The sequence below is a fragment of the Scyliorhinus torazame genome, chromosome 18 (genome assembly GCF_047496885.1).
Source record: "Scyliorhinus torazame isolate Kashiwa2021f chromosome 18, sScyTor2.1, whole genome shotgun sequence".
NCBI classification, from domain to species: domain Eukaryota; kingdom Metazoa; phylum Chordata; class Chondrichthyes; order Carcharhiniformes; family Scyliorhinidae; genus Scyliorhinus; species Scyliorhinus torazame.
This window is the reverse complement of record NC_092724.1, coordinates 53280370-53289980: the sequence shown is the minus strand read 5'-3', so window position 1 is coordinate 53289980 and position 9611 is coordinate 53280370. Positions and strand designations below refer to the sequence as shown.

The 9611-nt window shown below is 44.9% G+C and overlaps 1 long non-coding RNA gene across 1 annotated transcript in view; it reads right to left on the bottom strand.

The window, feature by feature from the left end:
- Positions 1–349: 349 nt before the first annotated feature.
- LOC140394809 (uncharacterized) overlaps positions 350–9611 on the bottom strand; it is a 127596-nt gene continuing 118334 nt past the window's right edge. Inside the window, exons 2-3 of the long non-coding RNA XR_011936014.1 lie at positions 9314–9371; positions 350–781 (exon numbers count right to left, since the gene is read on the bottom strand). This is a non-coding gene — a long non-coding RNA (uncharacterized lncRNA). The remainder of the gene's footprint in view (positions 782–9313; positions 9372–9611) is intronic.

Genomic DNA, 9611 nt, shown 5'->3' with positions numbered 1-9611 from the left:
ATTCCGCACAGTGTCCCAGTGGGGAATTGAACCTGGGACCCTGGCGCTGTGAAGCTACACTGCTATGCCCCTGTCACTGGGTCACTGTCTGTGCGGAGTTTGCACGTTCTCTCCGTGTCTGTGTGAGTTTCCTCCGGATTCTCCGATTTCCTCCCCACAAGTCCCGAAAAACGTTCTGTTGGGTAATTTGGACATTCTGTATTCTCCCTCTGTGTACCCGAACAGGTGCCGGAATGTGGCGACTAGGGCTTTTCACTGTAACTTCATTGCAGTGTTAATGTAAGCCTACTTGTGACAATAAAGATTATTATAATTATTATTTTTATTAATAATAAACACAAGAGTCAATCAGTTAGACATTTCGGTGGGCGTCGATTTCTGTGTGGTTGTAGGTGAACCTCAGGCAACTCTGTTTTCGTGTTGACTGCAGCCTCGGGTGTTTCTGGTTTTGTTTGGACTTCACCCATAGTTGTCTCAACTAAAGTCGGCGTAGTGTTCACAGGTTGACTCAGTGTTGAAGTGTCCTCAGCTGGGGTACTGTCTACCACAGTTGTTTCTGGTATTGTCAGATTCTTGGGAATGTCGAGGTCTCCACCTGGAATAGTTTATTGTGGACTCTTGACTGACTCTGGAAAACTAGTTCTAGTTGCTAAATGTTGATCAGAGTGTCTCCTCCACAGTACATCGTCCTGAGTTTGAACGGTGGAGGAGTCCGGTCCTGTCTGCGCTAAGGCAATGGTAAGTATTCACTTCTCACTGGTGTCAATACTTCATGACCTTTCTGAAAAACAAGGGAAGAGTTTGCGTAACTACATTGTCTCAAGGTCAAAAAACACATCCATTTTAAAGAAACCCTTCCATGGTCTCGCCCATCCCTATCTCTCTGATCACTTCCAGCCTCATAACCTTCTGGGATATCGGCGCTAACTTAATCCTGACATCTTGCACATCCTCAATTTATTGGCTCCATTATTGATGGTTGTGCCTGGAACTGTCGAAGCCATTAAGCTGTGGAATTCTCTCCCTAGAGAAGGAGAGGCCTGGGTGGCATGGTAGCACAGTAGTTAGCACAGTTGCCTCACAGCTCCAGGGTCCCAGGTTCGATTCCTGGCTTGGGTCACTGGCTGTGCGGAGTCTGCACATTCTCCCTGTGTCTGCGTGGTTTTCCTCCAGGTGCTCCGGTTTCCTCCCACAGCTCAAAGATGTGCAGGTTAGGTGGATTGGCCATGTTAAATTGCTCTTAGTGTCCAAAAAGGTTGGGTGGGATTACTGAGTTACGGGGATGGGGTGGAGGTGTGGTCTTAAATAGGCTGCTCTTTCCCAGGGCCGGTGCAGACGTGATGGGCCGAATGGCCTTCTTCTGCACAGTAACTCTATGATTCTAAACTTTTCTATCTGTCTCCCTTGTTTTCCTCTTCTATGACACTCCTTAAAATGTAATCTCCTTACCAAAATATTCGCCATCTGCCCCACTATTGTGTGGCTCGTTGTCTAATTTTGCTTCATAATGCTCTTGTGATGCATGTTGGAACAGTTCATTCTGTTTCAGGCACTATATAAATATGAGTGCTGCATTTGTTTAAATATATAGTGGCCCACTTATTCCATTCTCAGAGTTACAAAGCGAATGCTCAGAGTGGTCTGGGCAAGTCCTTAACCCATTCCCTTGCTTGCTCCAAAAACCAATTCAAATTCAAAATGAACCCAATTCATGGTCCCTGCAAGAGATCCAAGCTGACTAAAACAGGCATTACACCTGAAATCACATTCGTTCCGACGCTTGATCTTGACCAAAAGATCGAGACTAGCGGCCGGTGTTATAAATGGAGACCAGTTAGCATCTAACTATCTGCACAAGGAATAGTTCTCAGAACAAACTAGTCAATTGGATTTAACACAATAAAAGTTTTTGGAAGCGCAAGTCGTTTTATTTTGGGTCATCTGATTGGCTGGTGGATTACTGAAATAATTTAAAGTCAAGTCATCTGTTCCAAGCATAGCAATATGTTCTGGGTTGGGCGTAAGAGCTTGCGTCTGATAACCCAGCTGGCTAATTTCTATGCTGCAAATATCCCACTGGTCTGATGAATATGGATGGGCCTCGAGAAGGAAAAGATTTGCATATGTTGAGAGATGTATTAATACGAAGCCAAGTTAGACAGCAGAGCTGAAGGGTTGAATGAAGCTGTTTTAACTGTCACATCTTGAATAGTTTAAAGATAATATTGGATTGACACATTAACAGTGATTTTGACTGTAACAATAAAGAAAAAATGATATTTGTAATTGAATCTCTCGAATACAATTAGCTCAAAAGATGTTACCTCTCAGTGACGTTGATAGTTAATGTTAGCTATGAGGAGAGATTGAATAAACTGGGATCGTTCTCCCTAGAGAGTCGGAGGATGAGGGGCATCCTGATAGAAGTTTATAAAATTGTTAGGGATATAGATAGGGTGAACAGTTGGAGGCTTTTTCCCAGGCGGAAATTACAATTACAAGGGAGCACAAGTTCAAGGTGAGGGGGAAAGCTTCAATGGAGATGTGTGGGGCAACTTTTTTACACAGGCAGTGGTGGTGGCCTGGAATGCACATGCCAAGTAAGGTGGTTGAGGCAGATACGTTAGCGACCTTTAAACTTATCTGGGTAGGCACATGAACAGACGGGGTATAGAAGGATCCAGGCAGTTGGTCTAGATAGGAAATGTGATTGGTGCAGGCTTGGAGGGCCGAAGGGCCTGTTCCTGTGCTGTATTGTTCTTTATTATTGTTCTTTGTTCTTTTTGATGAATCCTGCTATGCATTGGCGCTTCTTCAGATAACATGTGCCATGTCTGTGTCACTGGGTGGGCGAGGGGGTGGAGTAAATAATGGATGCCGCATTGGCCCACACCAGCCTGTTGCCAGGAGACTGTCTCCAATGAACTGCTGGGCTTAGCCTCGCACCGCCACTGGTTAAATAATGGTAGCACCCCAAGTCTGGCACAAAATGTTCCGTTAATTGCTGTTAATTGGCTACCTGCCATTGCCAGTGGGTATTCGCTTCCATTGTTCACCCACATCTGGCAGGACCACCTGCTGATTCGGCAGTGACCTTTCCTGTTTCCAAAAGACCATAAGGCATGTGAGCAGAAATAGGCATTCTGCCCATCGAGTCTGCTCTGCCATTCAGTAAGATCACGGATGATCTGATGTGCTAATGCCCAAGTCCAAGGCTGTCTGTCTCAGCCTTGAACAAACACAACGACCCAACCTCGACAGCCCTCTACGGTAAAGAATTCCACAGATTCACTACTCTCTGAGGGAAGAGACTCCTCCTCATCTCTGTCTTAAATGGGTGACCTCTTCCTCTGAGATTATGCCCTTTGAATCTAGAATCTAGAACCTAGAATCTCCAACAAGGGGAAACATCGCCCAGAATTCTCCAACTGTTGGGATTCTCTTTTCCCGCTGGTCACGCACTCCCGCCTGTAAGTTACTTGACAACGTGGGGTGACTTCAATGGGAAATCTAATTAACAAACAGCAGGAGTAGAGAATCCCACCGCCAGCGAACGATGCACCACTGAGAAACACATGGCTTGGGAACCAGACAATCCAGCCCATCCTCTCAGCAACTACTCTGTCAAGCTCCCTGCGAATCCTGCATGTCTCAATAAGGTCCGCCAATCTGTGGGGTCTCATAAGATTCCACCCGCAGTTACAGGAAGAGCATCCCAAACACAAACAGATGAAGGTCGGGACAAATCTTTTGCCTTATGGATCATCCATCTCTCGTGTTCAACCGCAGACTTTATCTCCCATTTCCATTTCTTTTTTACTGCTCCACTTTGGCCATTATCACTCTCAAATTTTCCTCTTTCTCCTCTTAGCTTCCTTCAGCCCTGTATTCTCCTTCTCAATCCCATTCATTCTTTCCCAGGATATCAGTACAGTCAAGTCCTTATTTTCCTTTGTCTTTGCTGCATTCCACAATAGGTTAGATTTTATATTGCAAAATTGGCAGAACCTGACCACTGCTTCTGATTTAATTCATCTTCATCCCATGATAGTTCTGTCCAGCTGGGCTCCTACATAAAACAGAGGAAGAAATACAAATCGGTCATGATGAGAGATTGGAAGGTAACAGTGGAGAAGGAATGAGATACTGGGTGGGGACGGGGATTAGGGGTGAGATTCCCCAGGAGAAGAGGTTGGGACACCAGATACTGGGGAAGGGGTGAGACACTTGAGAGGTTTTGGGAAGACGGGGATACTTAGAAGGGGTGAGATGCAAGCGAGTGTGGGGGTAAGATACTCGGGGTGGGCGAGGGCAGGTTTCAGATATTGGTCAAGGTGGGTGCGGAATGTGGGTGAGATACTGGTGGGCCTAGGGGTCAAGGAGCCAAGCATAAGACCCCTTCAGTGATGATAGGGCTGGGAAATGGATCACTTTCTCACACCTACTGTAATTTGTCTTGGAATTGTCCAAATTAATTTCAGCAGAGAGGCAATTTTATTTGGTTCAAACTGAGATCTTGAAGAGTTCCTCCTTTAACGATTTGAATATATTGGAACCTCAACTTCTGTGCTAAGCATAGGGTCAGGATTGTCACTTTCCCAAGGTGAAAACTCAGCTAGACTAGGATAGTGGAAATCTTGCAATACATAATGACACAATCTCCGAGGCCCACAAAATAAATCCCCAACCTCCCCCAGCCCACTCTACGTTAGCTATGCAACATGGGAGGGTACCTCAACACCCACGCCAGGCAATCCCAGCCTATTCACGTGCATGCAAAAATGCCAGCTTGGCAGTGCCAACTGCAGTGCCCCTGCCAGGGTGGAAGGCTGGCACTGCCAGGGTTCCCAGGTGGAACAAGCAGTGCCAGGCCACCACCCTGCCCAAAGGGCATGCAGCTGGGGGCCTCCAATCCTCTTGGAAACTCCCATGAGTGCCGTTACGTTTGGTCCCCATTTGTGGAGACCAGTACCAAACGGCACTCACCTGAGGTGAAGGGATTGAATCCCAAAGCCTCAGATACCTTGGGAATCTACACATTAGAGTGAGGCTTACTGCCCCGCTCCAATATATAGATTTGCCAAAAACTGATCGCCCATTGTGGGTGTGATTCTGGGGTGCGTTGAATCTCGCGAGGTCTTGCAAGCCGGGTAGATTCGGGGAGTTGGGAGTCTCCCGGCTTTCACCGCCCATGCTGCGCCGCGGAAAGATGCTTTTCTGGTGCAGCATGCAGATAACAGAGTAAGGTTCTCGAATGAGCGACACGGAAGACTGTGAGAATATAATACATTCTAAAATAAGTAGAAGTTTATTAAAGAACTGAACATGTAATTCAAAGTCAGGTAGAAGCAGCCAATCGCAACATGAAATAGGTACTAAGAAATAGGGAAATAATATAATCTTATTTCTAGTAAAGAACCAATTTTAAATTTCAATTCTTCTTACAGTAAAATATTTTGAATAGGATAACTACCAATAATCAACATATTGGGGCTGACAGAAACTGAACTGGACAAGCCATATTAAAACTGTGGCTACAAGAGAGGTCAGAATATAACTCACCTTCTGACTCCCCAAAGCCTGTCCACCACCTGCAAGGCACAAGTCAGGAGTTTGATGGAATACTCTTTACCTGCTTGGATGAGTGCAGCTCCAACATTCAATAAGCTCCACATCATCCAGGCCAAAGCAGCCCGCTTGATTGGCATCCTAGTCATCACATTAAACATTCGCTCCCTCCATCACCAGCATACAGTGGCAATAGTGTGTACCATCTACAAGATGCACTGCAGGAACTCACCAATGCTCCTTAGACAGCACCTTCCAAACCTGTGACCTCTACCACCTGGAAGAACAAGGGTAGCAGCCACACACCATTATGACTTGGAACTGTGTCATTGATCCTTCACTGCCGCTGGGTCAAACTCCTGAACAGCACTATGAGCGTACCTACACCATATGGGCTGCAGTGGTTCAAGAAGGTGGCAGCACACCACCACCTTCTCGAGGGCAATTAGGGAGGGGCAATAAATGCTGGCCTAGCCAGCGAAGCCCACGTCTCATGAAAGGATGAAAAAAAATCCACATTCATCTTAATTGCCCAAGTGAAAACTACAGAGCAAGCGAGATGACTCTGTCCCAGTTAGGGAGTAAATCATCTTCATTCAGCGTTAGCAGTCAAACCTTTACCTTGTGAGAGACGCCCAAGCAAGTTAAATGAATCTAAAAATCTCTGGGTTCTCCGCCGGCGCGATTCTCTGTTGCGCCGGCAGCGCACCAATGCCCGCGGGTTTCCCGGCGCCGTGTGGTGGCCACAATGGGAAATTCCATTGGCAGGTGGCGGGAAAGTAGAATCCCACTGCCGAGGAGGGCGAACCATCCAGGAAAACGTGACTGCCAGACCGGAGAATCTGTTCTCAATATTCACAGTATTATTTGAGGTGGCATAGCTAATTTCTAATGTGTAGGAGTTGTGTCTTTATTGTAATTAGGATCAGCCTCTATGTTCCAAATCTGGTTTTGATAACTGTTAGTTTCTACCTCAGGAGACCACTTTTTGATTCTAAGAAAACTTATATAACTGTCAAATTCTACATAAACTTTTAGCCTCGTTGATTGTAGGGGAACCAAACTTGCATGGACTCAAGGCGGTTACTTTCCATTAGTCAGAAGCCTGAGTTTTAAGATTATAACATGGCTCTAGGTTTTAAAAATTCCAATTGAGTGTGGACTAGTGTTGTTTTATCAAATTCTACTTACATTGTCCTTCCTGACCATGTAAAAACATATGCTGATGTGTAGACCTTGGGTGCTTATCTTTCTTATCAGGTATTCTCTTACTGCCGTGAGAAGACACAAGTCTGTACATGCCAGATTGTGCAGTTAAGCATTGGCCTTCAAAATAATGAAAGGTTTTAAATTCTTTAAACTCTTATTTATAGGAAAATAACTCTTTAACCCTTCATTATGGCCATATTTTGTGACGTAGATTCCTTCACAGCCCATCCCTAATTACCCTTGAGAATGTGGTAATGAGCCACTTTCTTGAACTGATGCAGTTCATAGAGAATTAGGTTTTACTGCACAGAAAGAGGCACTTTGGCCCATCATGTCTGTGCCAACCATCAAGCACCTATTTATTCCTATCCCACATGGTTTAGTTTCACCAACAGTAGGCAAAATTCCCCTTTTGGGAGACTAATTGACGCCAGGACTGCATTCTCTGTCCGATCGCAGTTCGCATTCATGGTGTTGTGAGGCTGAGAATTTCACCCAATGATTTACACTGTAGCGTGTTTGAGACAACCGCTGAGAGTAATTTGGCTACTTTGTCTGTAAAATCCAATGACTACAGTTAAAAATGTGTTGGCTATGGAGTGTTTCAGAATATCTTGATAACTTGAAAGTTGCCATATAAATGCACGTTCTTCCCTTTTTACTCCTCCAGCCGTTTGCTGGCAGTGGGATTCACTGGTTCCACCGGGAGCGCACCCCTCCCCTTCCTTGCTGGTGGGTTTCCCGATGGCATGGGATGGCTTCAATGGGAAATCCCATTGACAGCGGTAGAAGCAGAGAATCCAACCACCAACGACCAGCGCACCACCTCCTGCTGCTGAGAAACACCTGGCTGGGAGGCTGGAGAATCTCATCGTAATGTCTCTACGCACTTGCCCAGAGGGGAAACTGACTGAGGATGGGCTTTAAATAAATAAAGGAGTATGTTTGATCGGAATCTATGCTAAATAACTTGAAATGGAAGAATCCTTCTTTAGATCAAGCTATTAAATAGTCTCCTGAAGTTGGAAATTTTTAAAAAAATGTCCTTTTAATATACTTTGCCAAAGGCACATCCAAACAACATGGATAACAGCAATTAAAATATAACTGGAAGAAACAGGCCTGAGAGGGAAAGTGAAAGTAGACATGCCATCTGGATAACACATGCAAAACCAACAGTGAATACTGGATAGAACAGAAGTTGTGAATTAATGTCACCATAAAAGCCTAATAGGATTGTCGGCGCTCATTGATTTCATTGGTCAACATCTGCTTTGATCACTACCATATTTACCTGAACCCATATCTTGTCGATATTGCAGCTGTCACTGACTGGATTGCCATTAAGACACACTGACGAGTTCTGTGCAGAAGCCAACCATTAAACTGGGTCAGTGGAGGGATTGCTTCAATGAAAATTATCCTTCTGTTCACCTTGATTAGTGAGTACATTTGTTATCCTAACCATATGGAGGATTTTCTTTGGTGTTTCTGAAGCTAAGGGATGTCATTAATGGGAAAGGATTTTTTTTCAATGTGTTGTGGTCGCAGCTGTCTCTATTCAGTATAAAGAATGCCTCAGTCAGGTTTAAGGAGTACAAATGCAGGTCAAAGCTTTGTCTCCTAATAACCACAACCTCAGTTTTTTACAACTCCACTCGTGTGACATTCCCATAGATAAATCAGTTATGTAATCCTCGTTCATGTCTTGCTTGACTTCAGGATGTTTAGCTAAGCTGCAGTTCCAAACTATTCCTTCTCCTTTTCAATTACTTGTTGAACAAAGCATAAACGGTATCCATTTTTCTCCACAGTAAGTGAAAGTGCTCTATCTAATAGGACAGCATAAACACCGCTGAGGGCAAACCGGCCATAACACACTTTCTAGCAAGAGCCAGAAGTTAGAAATTAAGAGATTGCTTTTTGACTGGCTTTTCCACTCCTTACCTCCTGGGGCACCGAGATCCTAACTTCTGTCCAGTTGAGGTAAATTTGCACAGACCAAGTTGAGATAGTCCGCTGGTATACCAAGGGATGACCATCCTGTTTAGGGCTGAATAGGGCCTGTGATAATTTGCGGATGACAGGAGATTGGAACCAAGTCATGCTTCTCTGACAGATTTGACCATTGGATACCCGAACCAGGCAGACCTGTGTTACTCCAGAACACCATTGATGCTTGGCCAACCAGCCTTTGTTCATTAATGAGGCCTAGAGTTGTAGATCTGTCACAGGGACTGTAGGGGGCTGGTTTAGCTCAGGGGCTAGACAGCTGGTTTGTAATGCAGAACAAAGCCAGCAGCGTGGGTTCAATTCCCGTACCAGCTGAGAATTCTGAATTCTCCCTCTGTGTATCTGAGCAGGTGCCGGAATGTGACGACTAGGGGCTTTTCACAGTGTTACTGTAAGTCTACTTGTGACAGTAAAACGATTATTATTATTATTATTAAATCCTACCAATTGGCTCCGAGCAACAGTGCTGGTCAGTTTTGTTGCAGAGAGGCTGGTCCTAACTGGGCCATCAAGCAAAACTTACCGGTGCTCTGTCTTGGTGAACTTAATGATGTTCGCTGCTTTATACCCCAGTAACAACCCTGTAGGGAGATAATAGGCACACAATTACAGACAAATAAACCGTATAACTCTATGGATTTTTTGGTGACATGATTGAAGATGAGTACAGGCATGGGCTTTTGTGTGCATCTGACACCCAGGTGATCACGCAATTGAAGAAATCACCGATTCTGTGAGAGTTCAATTCCCGTACCGGCTGAGAATTCTGAATTCTCCCTCTGTGTACCCGAACAGGCGACTAGGGGATTTTCACAGTAACT